The 12,619-nt window shown below is 45.1% G+C and overlaps 1 protein-coding gene across 2 annotated transcripts in view; it reads right to left on the reverse strand.

Annotated features, from left to right (window-relative positions):
• STK35 (serine/threonine kinase 35) overlaps positions 1–12,619 on the reverse strand; it is a 102,010-nt gene that overhangs the window by 27,091 nt on the left and 62,300 nt on the right. The gene's annotated exons all lie outside the window — the stretch shown is intronic.

Genomic DNA, 12,619 nt, shown 5'->3' on the forward strand with positions numbered 1-12,619 from the left:
ACAACAAGCAGTAATTTCTCATGTCTCTAGGGATCTACTGGAAAGTCCTTCTGATCTGGACCCACATATCTGGGGCTCAGTGGCCAGAAAGGCCTCACACACCTGCCTGGCAGTGGACAGGCTGGGTGACCGGGCAATGCTTATCTGTGTCACAGCTCAAGCAAGCTAGCTTGAGCTCAGGAACATGCTGGTTGCAGAGTCCTAAAGGGTAACCAGTGTTCTGTGAGCCTCTGCTTGCATTGCATGTGCTAGTGTTCCATTGGCCACAGAAAGTGATATGATCATGCCTGAAGACAGGTGGAAGGATCGATTGCCACAAAGGGTAAGGATGGGGGGTGTGACTGTTGCCGCCATGCCCCGTGCTGGGGGTTAGCAGGAGCAAGCTGTGTGGTCACGATTGTTCAAGAGGAGACATGGGTGCTGAGAGAAAGGGACACTGCGGGCAGAAGTCTTTGGGGGAGAGGCAGAGCCAGACCTTTTGGAACCACACTTCCTCCCACTGTTGAAGGCAGGGCCTGCTTTCTCCCTCTGATGTGAAACAAGCTGATACAGTCATCCTTCTTGCAATGAAGAAAAGCTGAGGAAAAGCTACAGCAAGACATTTGTTGTGTAAAATTAGCGAGTCCCATTTCCTGTGCTGAGTGCTGACCTGGGATAATTGCCTTTATGCACAGAAAAATAAGAAAGGGACCCGAAAACGGTTTCCAGAGCTCAGAAAGGTCGCCTTCTTTAAAAAATCAATTACCTAGTCCCACTTCAAAGAAAACACTTTGCAGATGCATTTTACATTCTAAGTAGAACTCAGCGCTCCCGGCTGAAATCTACCTGAGAATTCTTTTCAGGTGCTGGGCAGCCACACAGAGGCCCCCAATTACCTCATTTATCAGCGCAGCGGCTGTCTCCATAATGTGCTGCTTTAGTCCCTGCAAAAAGAAAACCCCAGCACTGGGTTCAGCATCCCCCCCCTTGCCTGGCCCACTATGCCCTGGGATTCCACCCCCTCTCCTAGGGATACACACTGTGATCACAAAGAAAAGGCACTAGAGAGAGTCCTCTACTAGGTCGGTGTGAGCTCTGGAGTCAGGCAGACCCAGGCTGAATCCTTTCTCTGCCACTGTGGGAGCTGACTAATAACTCATCGGCTCCTGACTCTGGTTTTCTCATTTGTCAAATGGACACAGTAACTGCACACTGTAGAGTTGGTGCAACAGTGTAATGATACGTCCCTGGGGGCAGTGCTGTGCAGACAGTGTGAACATGGGAGTGGAGGTGTGTCAGGCATTTTCTGTGCTTCTGGGGCCTCAACCCCTCCCTCTGTTTCCCAGGTCTTGACTGTGAGCAGTCCAACCAGGGCAGGATTAGGCTTTGGAATAGGGTGGCCAGGGTTCAAATCCCAGTGCTGCCACTTTCTAGCTGGGCAGCTTCAGGCAAGTCAGTGCACTCTTTTGTGCCTTGGTTTTCTTCTCCATCCACCAGGACTGCCCATGTGCCTTCCTCGGGGAGCAGACAGAAGGAGTGAACAAGTTCATACTTGCTGAGTATGGAGGGAGGAGGGACATGCCCCCAGCAATGGTGGGAGAGCATTGAAGGTAGACTGTGTGTGTGTAGCAAGGGAAAGACAGCTCCACTTCAGCCTGTTGACTTCAAAGCACCCTTAGGTGGGTGAGAAGAAAAATGGGCATATTCAGATGTGGGACTGAGGGCTTGGGCAGGTGGCTGAGCACAGATGGGAGGTGGGCATGGAGGCTTCCCGAGGCCTGTAGTGCTTAGGGAGTAGGGGCCAGGACATGTCTTCTCAGGAAAGTTCCACAGCGTCCAGAAATAAGCTTCTGTGAGTCGGTGGGTAAGCCAGGGCCTGGGACCCAGCCACTCTGTGAGGAAAACTTTGAGAGAGAGAGTGGTGACTCTCTGAGCAGACTGAGGTTGAGCCATTCAGCTCTGGTTCTATAGCTCCAGCTCCACTGCATTTAAAAGAGGACAATTGTGGCCAGAGAGGTGGTCTAGCAGGCTGAGCTTGGGACTTGTATGAGCAGAGCTCCCACCAGTCAGGCTGTGGGGAAGAGGAGGCCTGAGACACTAGCTATGAGTCCCAAGAAGGGGCAATGGCAGCTGTGTAGGCAGGGGACTAGGGGCCAGGGCTGGGGGTGAGGGTCACTGGTGCTCAGGCAGGGCCATGGCCTCAGGCAACAGTCTGGTGACACACCAGCACCTGTGCTTCTCCCAGGCTGAGTCTGCTCAGTGCCTTTGGGAGTCAGTGGGCAGGATGAATGGGCAGTGGGCCCTGTCGGGGCAATTAGGGTGCACAAAGCTGAAGGGCTGGCAGCTTGGGCTGTGGCTTCACTGGGGAAGCTTCACTGGGCAAACAGAATGCAGGCCCTCCTGCCCCCCTCAGCCCTGCCTAGTGCCAGGTTATGTAACGTGTTGATGCTGTGAGTGGCATTTACCCAGCCCTCTGAGAACTCTGCCTACACCCCAGGAGATGAGTCTTGGGAGAATGACACAGCTGGCTTCCCACCCCCCAGCCTGCACAGCACATGAGCGAACACACACACACACACACACACACACACACACACACAGGCCTGCCACTGTCCTAGGAAAAGTGGAAGCCTAGCTTTGGAGCCTGTTACTCAACTAACTGCTAGTAATAAGTATCTACTATGTAGCAGACAAGCTTCTGGGTGCTGGGAACAACAATTGTGAACAGGACAGACGGATATGACTGCCCTTGGGACTTGATTCTAGAGGGTGGGATGGACTGTGAACATGACACAGCATGGAGATGGCGTGTGTGCTAGCAACGTGTGCCCAGGAGCACAACTGAAACAGGCAGCAAGGAGGAAGGGAGCGGGAGTGGGCTGGCCAGTCCTCACAGAGGGGCAGGGGAGAGAATGGGTGCAAGAGGTCTGAGGCCAGATGTGTGTCCTGAAAACCACACAGGAGTTGGTGGGACTGGATCAGTGAGAGTGACGGGCAGAGAGCCCATGGGTCTGGGAGGCAGGAGAAACGCTGGCGCTGCATGGTGGTCAAAGGCCCAAGCCCTAAGCCCTCTGTAGTCCAGACTGGAAAGACCTCTCTGAACCAGCTGCCCCTAAATCTTCTCTCAGGTTCAGTGGGAATATTTTCATAACAACATTTCCTATTCCACCCCGAGCCCTTCACCTGGGCTCCCCTCTTGCCCACCCACTCCTCCCTCATTCCCTCTCCAGAGAGACGCAGAAGTACAGATACAGCCATCCTGACATTTTGCCTCTAATATTTGCTCTAAATATTTGAGCATGTACCATATGAAGCCTAAATACAGGGATATCTTTCTATACCACAAAAACACCCAAACACTGGACTCAGCAAAATGTTTCACACTGCTGCAGTGGATCTCCGTATCCTACTACCATACGATCAGCACCCAGTACATCACCCCATAACTTGAGTTCTGACTGTTCCAGGTGTCCTTTCTGTCTGTTTCATTTTGACTTTTTCAGTTAGGGTCCCAGTGAGAATTAGGTGCTTTGTTGGCATATTATGCTCTATCAGCATCTGCTCTAGAGGCTCTGGTCTCCATGTACCACCCTCCCTGCCTTTCTTTCTTTTCGTGACTTTGACATTTTCTAAGAGACAGCTGGGGTGTCTTGTAGCATGTTCCTCCATTTGGGCGGCTCTGATTGTTTCCTCGTGATTAGGTTCGGGAGGAGCATTTTGGACAGCAGCTAGGCAAAGGTGAGGTCGTGTCCTCTGCCGGCGTTATGTAAGGAGGGCCTGGAGCCAGTGCTCCTGTTGTCACTGATGCTCAATGGGGTCACTTGATTTAAGAGGCTCTGGCAGATCTCTCCATTGTAAGACTCTCTCCCTTTGTAAATAATAACTCATCTGTGTAATGACTGCCATATTTGAAGCTGTGTGAATGTTCTGGCCCCCACACATACACACACACACATTTTCACACAGTAATGTTAGAAGTGATTGATACCCTGCCTGAATCGATTCTTAGGTGACTGTAATGTAGACATTTTCCTAGTTCTGTCACCCTTCTTGTAGTCCTCTATAAGCTTTACTCTCCTTTCACTCTCTTTTTACTCCACTACCACACACTGATGAAATCATTTTGCTAAGTGCTATTCAATGTGTTGAAAATTCATTATCATCATTGGTTTTGATATGCTCACACTGTTTCTTGTTTATCCCATGAGATCCTCATCCAGCTGACTCTTATGTCCCCTACATGATAAACAAGCTTTCTGTGGAATCCTTGACACAGAAGAAATTGCACATAATTAGAGCTTACTGTTTATTTTTGACATATGTATACACTCCTGCAGCCATCACCACATTCAACATAATGAACACGTCCATTACCCCAAAGTCTCCTTGGTGCATCTGTAATCTTCTTAGTCCTTCACCACCAGCCCCAGCTATCATGGGTCTGATTAATGTTACTCTAGATTGATCTGCATTTTCTAGAACTTTATGGAGTCACATAATGTGTGCTCTCTTTTTAAAAAATTATTTATTTATTGGAGAGAAACAGAAATCAAGAGGGGAGGGAGATACTGAGGTAGAGAACTATTTCACCATTTGTGAAGCAGGTAGAGACAAGGGGCTTGTACTCAAGTCCTTGCATATTTCAACATGTCTTCTCAGCAAAGTGCATCACTTGGCACCCAGTGTGCACTCCTTTTGGGATCTAATTCACTTCACTAGCTCATCTGGAGATCATCCATGCGACTGCATGCATCAGTTGTTAAGCAGTGTTCCACTGTGTGACTACAATATAATTTATGGGTGTGTCGGCGGACATTTGGGTTTGTCTTAATTGGGAACTGCTACAATAAAGCAGTCACAAACAGTCATGTCAGTCTTTGTTTTTTCTTTCTTTTTTTTTTAGTTTTTTATTATATTTATTTATTTATTGGATAGAGACAGCTAGAAATTGAGAGGGAAGGGGTTGATAGATAGGGAGAGAGAAAGAGAGACACCTGTAGCTCTGCTTCAACACTTGCAAAGCTTTCCCCCTGCAGGAGGAGACCAGGGGTCTGAACCTGGGTCCTTGCCTATTGTAATGTGTGCGCTCAACCAGATGCGCCACCACCCAGCCCCTCATGTCAGTCTTTGTATGGAGACACTTCTTTTTCTCATAGGCAAATATCTAGGAGTAAAATGAGAGGATCCTATGGAAAGTGTAGCTCTAATTTTTAAGAAATTGTCTAGGTATTTCCAAGGCAAGTAAGTCAGTTTATTTCATCCCCACCAGCAGTGTATTAAGAGTTCCAGTTCTGTCTACGGCCATACCACACTGAACACGCCTGATCTCATCTGATCTCAGAAGAGTTCTAGTTCTTGCACATATCTATCAAGACTTGTCACTTTTGGGACCAGGTGGTAGCGCACCTGGTTAAGCGCTCACATTACAGTGCACAAGGACCTAGGTTCAAGCCCCTGGTCCCCACCTGCAGGGGGAAAGCTTCACAAGCGGTGATGCAGGGCTGCAGGTGTCTCTCTGTCTCTCCCCCTCTTTATCTCCCTGCCCCCTTTCCATTTCTCTCGGTCTCTATCCAATAATAAATTAATAAATATTTTAAAAAAGATTCTTTAAGAAAAAAAAAAAGACTTGTGGTCCAGGAGGTGGCCCAGTGATATAAAGCTTTGGACTCTCAAGCATGAGGTCCTGAGTTTGATCCCTGGCAGCACATGTGCCAGAGTAATGTCTGGTTCTTTCTCTCTCATTATAAATAAAATATTTTAAAAAAAATAATAAAATAAAAATTAAAAAAGACTTGTCACTGTTGATCTTTTGCATTTTCAGTCATTCTATTAAAGTGTATAGTGGTATCTCAAGGGTTTCATTTAAATTATTAAATGAAATTAAATTCAGGGGCTGGGTGGTGGTGCAACTGATGGAGTGAACATGTTACCATGTGCAAAGTTCTGGGCCTGAGCCCCTCACACCCCATCTGCAGGAGGAAATCTTCATGGGCAGAGAAGCAGGTCTGTAAGAAGCAGGTCTGTATCTGTCTTTTTCTATTTTCTACTCTCTTTTCAACCCCTCTCTGCCCTATCAAATAAAAGTAAAAATAATACATATATATAAAGAGAAAAAAATGGCCACTGGAAGCAGTGGATTCATAGTGTCACTGAGCCCCCGTGACAACCATGGAAGCAATAAAAAAGGAAGGAAGGACAGAAGGAAGGTAGATAGGTTAATAAAATTCAATCATTTTTATTCCAAAGTTTTAAATGAGAATATTAAAAATGTCCTTTATGACAACCAACATAAACATATTTTCATGTATCCTCTGCCATACTCTTATCTTCTTTGATGGTATCTATTCAAATTTCTTGCTATTTTTTATTAGATTTTTTTTTATTGTTCTGCTTTGAGAGTTCCTTAAATATTCTGGGTGCAATTTCTTTTTTATTATTATCTTTATTTATTTATTGGATAGAGACACCCAGAAGTCCAGAGGAAGGGGAAGACATAGGAGGGGAAGAGACAGAGAGACACCTGCAGCACTGTTTCATCACTTGCAAAGCTTTCCCCCTGCAGGTGGGGACTATGGGCTTGAACCAGGGTCCTTGAGCACTGTAACATGTGCAATCAACTAAGTGTGCCACCACCCAGCCCCGATAAAATTTCTTTATGGAATATGTGCTTTATAAAGATTTTCTCCCAGTCTGTGTTTGCATTTCATTCATTCTCTTTTTTTTTTATATTTATTATTTTATTTACTTATTCCCTTTTGTTGCCCTTGTTTTTTTTTTTTTATTGTTGTAGTTATTATTGTTGTTGTCATTGTTGGATAGGACAGAGAGAAATGGAGAGAGGAGGGGAAGACAGAGAGGAGGAGAGAAAGACAGACACCTGCAGACCTGCTTCACCGCCTGTGAAGCGACTCCCCTGCAGGTGGGGAGCTGGGGTTCGAACCGGGATCCTTATGTCGGTCCTTGTGCTTTGCGTCACCTGCGCTTAACCCGCTGCACTACAGCCCAACTCCCTCATTCATTCTCTTACATGTTTCTTGAAGTGTGTTACATTTCACAATTTGAAGTACAATTCATCCATTTGTTCTTTTCTGGATTGTTTTTTTGGGTACCATCTCTGAGAAATATTTGCCAAACTCTGTGTTACTTTTCTCCTAGAAGTGTTATTGTTTTAGTTTTCACAGATCTATAACACATTTTGAGTTAATTTTTGCATATAGCATGAAGCAAATGTAAAAGTCCCTTTTCTTTCGTAAGTTTATCCAGTTGTATAGTACTATATGTTGGAAAGACTGTTCTTTCTTCACTACACTGCATTCATACTGTTAAAAAAAAAAAATCAGTGGACCATGGCCTGGGAGGTGATGCAGTGGATTACTGGACTCTCAAGCATGAGACCCTGAGTCTAATTGCTGGTATCATGTGCCAGTGATGCTGTGATTCTCTATAGCTCTTTATCTCTGCCTTATAAATATATTAATAAATCTAAAAAAAAACCCAGTTGTTCAAATATATATAGGTGTATTTTTGGAGTCTATTCTGTTCTGTTGATCTTTATGCCAATACATAGTATTCTGTAACTTTCTGATAATTCCTGAAATCAGACAGTGTCATCCTATGTTACTTATCACAGATCTTGTGACCATTTTAGGTCCTTTATATTTTCATATAAACTTTAAAGCCAGCTTATAAATTTGGGGAGATTAGTCATCTTAACAGTACTGAGTTCTCTGTTCTATGAAGAAAGTACAGTCAGTCTTCATGATGGTTCACAGTAGTGATGATGTCTAACTCTCCATGAACACTGCATTAGTGAATTCAGTCATTCCTAGGAGAAAAGTAAGGCTAGGTTCCTCTGAACCCCAGTCACAACATCTTCTTCTTTGTAAAGATTGATTTATGTATGCATGTACACGTCTATGTACTTATTCATTCATCTATATAGTTTCTTCTCCAAAACAGAAGATTTCGGGTGCATCTGGGTGACAAGTCTAGGAGATGGAGACTTGTCTCAAGTGGCCTCCCCCAGGGCTCTGTTCTGGCTCCTACACTATTTAATATTTACATCAATGACCTCCCAGAAACTTCTTCAAGGAAGTTCATCGACGCCGATGACATCTGCTGTGCAACTCAGGCATCAAAGTTCGACATCCTTGAGGAAACACTCACGAAAGACATGTCTCTGATATCTGATTACTGTAAAAAATGGCGACTAATCCCTAGCACTGCAAAAACGGTATCATCTGTTTTCCATCTACACCATGCCTCGGCCTCGCGTGAGCTTACTGTGCAGCTTGACGATACGAGAATCCGGCATGAAGCCCAGCCAGTCTATCTTGGCGTTACTCTCGATCGCACTCTGTCATTTCACAAACATCTCATAAAAACTGCAGCAAAGGTGGGCGCGAGGAATAACATCATTGCAAGACTGGCCAGCTCCTCATGGGGCGCGAGCGCTTCCACACTACGATCATCATCTCTGGCATTATGCTATTCCACTGCAGAATACTGTGCCCCAGGATGGTTCTGTAGCCCCCATGTCCACTTGGTCAATTCCAAATTATATTCCTCCATGAGGATCATTTCTGGAACCATCCGTTCCACCCCGGTTCCATGGCTGCCAGTTCTTAGCAACATCGCCCCACCATTCGTCGGGATGCGGCATCATCTAAGTTCATTTCCCACGTCTACGCTCGACCGGACCTGCCAATATACGCGGATATCTTCGCCCACCCTGCCCAACGCTTGACGTCTCGTCATCCAATCTGGTCTCCTACACCTACACTGAATTTCTCTGTCCCAGACTCTTAGAAACAGAGTTGGCAGTCAGCTGAGGTAAAGAACAAACACCTCATCACAGACCCCTGCAAGCGTCAACCCGGCTTTGACCTAGCACGTTATGATTGGGCCCTCCTCAATCGCTATCGAACACGCCATGGCCGGTGCGCTGCTATGTTCCATCGCTGGGGAGCCAGAGACGACCCGCACTGCCCCTGCGGCTCCAGACAGACTGTGACCCACATAGTCAACGACTGCCACCTCTCCAGATTCAAAGGAGGTCTCGAAACTTTACATCAGGCTCAACCTGATGCTGTTGACTGGCTACGGAAGAAGGGCAAACGCTAGTAGTAGTAATAGTATTTATCTATTTATCATAAGGAGAGAAGAGAGAGAAACAGAGCATCACTCTGACATATGTGTGGCTAGACATCAGACTCTGAGCCTCAGACTGTGAGTCCAATGCTTCATCCACTGTGCCACTTCCCAGACCATTCAAGTCACAACACTTTCATCTACTGAATATGTATCACCTTGTTTTATGTGTTTCTCATAAAGGCACCTCACGTGACATGTGTTGGTATGCTTCTAAATTCTGCTTCTAAGACCCCTTCTGTTGCATTGCTTGGCATTGTGGTGTATTTACATAATCACTGTTTTACCTGGGTCCCGCCCTGCCTGCAGGATATTGGTTTAATCCCCATTGGTTAGATGGAAACTTTGTATGTTCTATTTGTGGTCTTTTTTGGCTCCGCCCCCTCTCCTAGTCATTTCCTTTCCCTTGTCACTTCCGGTGGAGAGATGCATAAAAGGCGATGTATCTGATTAATAAACGAGATACTGCTTCCCAGCTCAGTCATGAGTCCCTGGTCGTCTGTCTCCCGCCCATGAAGCTAGACCGGCAACTGGTGCCCCGAACTGGGACCGGAAAATGGAGCCCGAACAGGGACTGGCAACATGTATTGATGATTTGTTAACATCAAACTCATGCCCATTAGCACTATCACTTGTGCCTGAATGAAACTTAGCCAATGCATGTATTCTCTCAGTATGGCACAGCAAGACTCCTGCCTCAGGAACACTACATTCATTTTAAAACCACCACCATGAGACTCCTAGCAGGCATGGCCATGGAGTAACAGGGAAAATAAATGACTCTCCCACCCCCCACAAAACAACAAATATCTACAACTATAGACCAACAACAGCTGAGATATCTGAAGCCTCAGCCACCAAATTGCAGATGCTATCATGATTCTTCTTTTTAAATTTTTAAAAAATTAACTTTATTTATTTATTGGATAGAGATAGCCAGAAATCAAGAGGGAAGGGGGGAATAGAGAGGAAGAGAGACAGAGACACCTGCAGCACTGCTTCACCACTCATGAAGCTTTCTCCCTGCAAGTGGGGACGGGGGACTTGAACCTGGGTCCTTGCACACTGTAACATGTGCACTCAACCAGGTATGCCACCACCTGGCCTCTGCTATCATGATTCTATCCTGACATCTCTGAGCACACAACCTCACTAATGTGTCCTGAAGCATTGCATCTCTGGAGTTCTACCCTACTAGGGAAAGGAGGAGGCATGCTGGGGGTATGGATCAGGCTGCTGACGCCCATGTCCAGCAGAGAGGCAATTTCAGAAGCCAGAAACTCCCACCTTCTGCACCCCAAAAATAATTTTGATCCACGCTCCCAGTGGGGGAAGTAATAGAAAGATGACCGGAAGGCTCTGAACTCCAACTCCATAGGGACCCTGAGAGAGAAGAGGAAATCTTACGGACATTTGGATGTAGTATTTAGGTTTATGTGTGACTTGGAAAGGAAGAGAAGATGGGACCTTAAAAAAAGGGGCAACTAGGGAGTCAGGTGGTAGCGCAGAGGGTTAAGTGCAGGTGGCACAAAGTGCAAGGACTGGCGTAAAGATCCTGGTTCGAGCCCCCGGCTCCCCACCTTCACAAGCGGTGAAGCAGGTCTGCAGGTGTCTGTCTTTCTTTCCCTGTCTCTGTCTTCCCTTCCTCTCTCCATTTCTCTCTGTCCTATCCAACAACAACGACATCAATAACAACAACAATAATAACTACAACAATAAAACAAGGGCAATAAAAGGAAATAAATAAATAAATATTTAGAAAGGGCAATTATATACATATACAGATGGATAGTTGTAGAAATAATGCTTAACCTATATCTGCAAGCTTTGGAGGACTGTTGTAACTTAGAATGGATAGACTGGGGATTCAGAGCTCTGGTGGTGAGAACAGTGTTGTCTTATAATTTTGTAAATCAATATTAAATCACTAATAAAAGAAATCACCACTATCACCACCACCAATAACAAAGTACAAAGGAGCCAAAAGGTACACTTGGTAGTGCCGGCATGTTACTATGATAGAGGACCACAGTTCAAGTCCCTGGTCCCCACCTGTGAGGGGAGCTTCATGAGAAGTGGAGCAGTGTTACAGGTGTCTCTCATTTCCCCATCTCAATTTCTCTCTATCACTATCAAAAAAAAAAGAAAAAAAAAAAAAGCAGGGGCCGAGTGGTGGCACACCTGGTTGGGCACACATGTTGTAATTTGCAAGGACCTGGGTTCGAGTCCCCAGTCCCCACCTGCAAGGGGAAAGCTTTGTGAGTGGTAAAGCAGTGTTGTAGGTAGGTGTGTCTGTCTTTCTCCCTTCTCTATCACTCCCTTCCCTCTCAATTTCTAGCTGTCTCTATCCAATAAATAAATAAATATAATAAAAAATATATTTAAAAAAAAGAAGAAAGTGGCTACTGGGAATGCAGTCACTAAGCCTGATAACCCTGGCAACAAAAAATAAAATACAGGTAAAGTAAAACAAACAAACAAACAAAGCACAAATTTGGGGAAAAAAAGTGGCACTAAATAAGATGAGGAAAAAGAGTGTGTTTACAGCATGAGCTAAATGAAGGTGGAGCATCACCTTGTTTGACCCCAGCTAGCCTGTCTACATTAGACTATTCAGACTTTTGGTTGCTCTGTGAATGGTTGCAAGAACACTGCAATTATTGCTTTTGGGGTTATAAATAGATCTTTCTTTCTTTCTTTTTCTCTCTTTATTTCTGTTATTGCCACTAGGGTTATCACTGCGGCTCAGTGCCAGCACTATAAATCCACGACTTCTGATGGTCACTTTTTCCATTTTTTTTTTCTATTTTATTTTTACTTGACAGAACAGAAAGAATTTGAGAAGGGAGGGGAGATAGTGAGGGAGAGATAAAGAAAGAGACACTTACAGACCTGCTTCACCACTCAGGAAGCATCCTTCCAGCATGTGGGAAGTGGGAGGCCCAAACCCAGATCCTTATGCATGGTGATATGTGTACTTAACCGGTGCACTGCCACCTAGCCCAAATGAATTCTAGTGCAAATTCTATTTGAACTTGCAAATCTGGGATCTAAAATGAGGATTAATTTATGTCTCTTGATTTTATCGAGTTTTTTTTCATTTCTCTCAGTAGTGTTTTATCGTTTTCACTGCAGTGGTCACTCATATCTCTTCCCAGATTTATACCTAAGTAGCTGATTATTTTGGGTGGTATATAAACTATAAATGGCATATTACACACACACAGACACACACACACACACACACACATTCTATTACTGGTAATGCGTAGATGGAATGTATTCTATGCGCATGGCGGGGGTGGGGGGTAAGACTCTATTACAAACCATTTACCCCCAGTTAGAAGTTACATAAAGTCTTCCCTTCCTGTAGTCTTTTAAAGGAGAAATGCTTAAAGGAATTCTACTGTTTATCATAGAGGAAGGAAGGAACAGTTGGGACTGAGGAGCAATTTATCAAAAAACTGAAACAGGGAAGCAGAATGTACTG

The sequence above is a fragment of the Erinaceus europaeus genome, chromosome 1 (genome assembly GCF_950295315.1).
Source record: "Erinaceus europaeus chromosome 1, mEriEur2.1, whole genome shotgun sequence".
Classification (NCBI taxonomy): Eukaryota; Metazoa; Chordata; class Mammalia; order Eulipotyphla; family Erinaceidae; genus Erinaceus; species Erinaceus europaeus.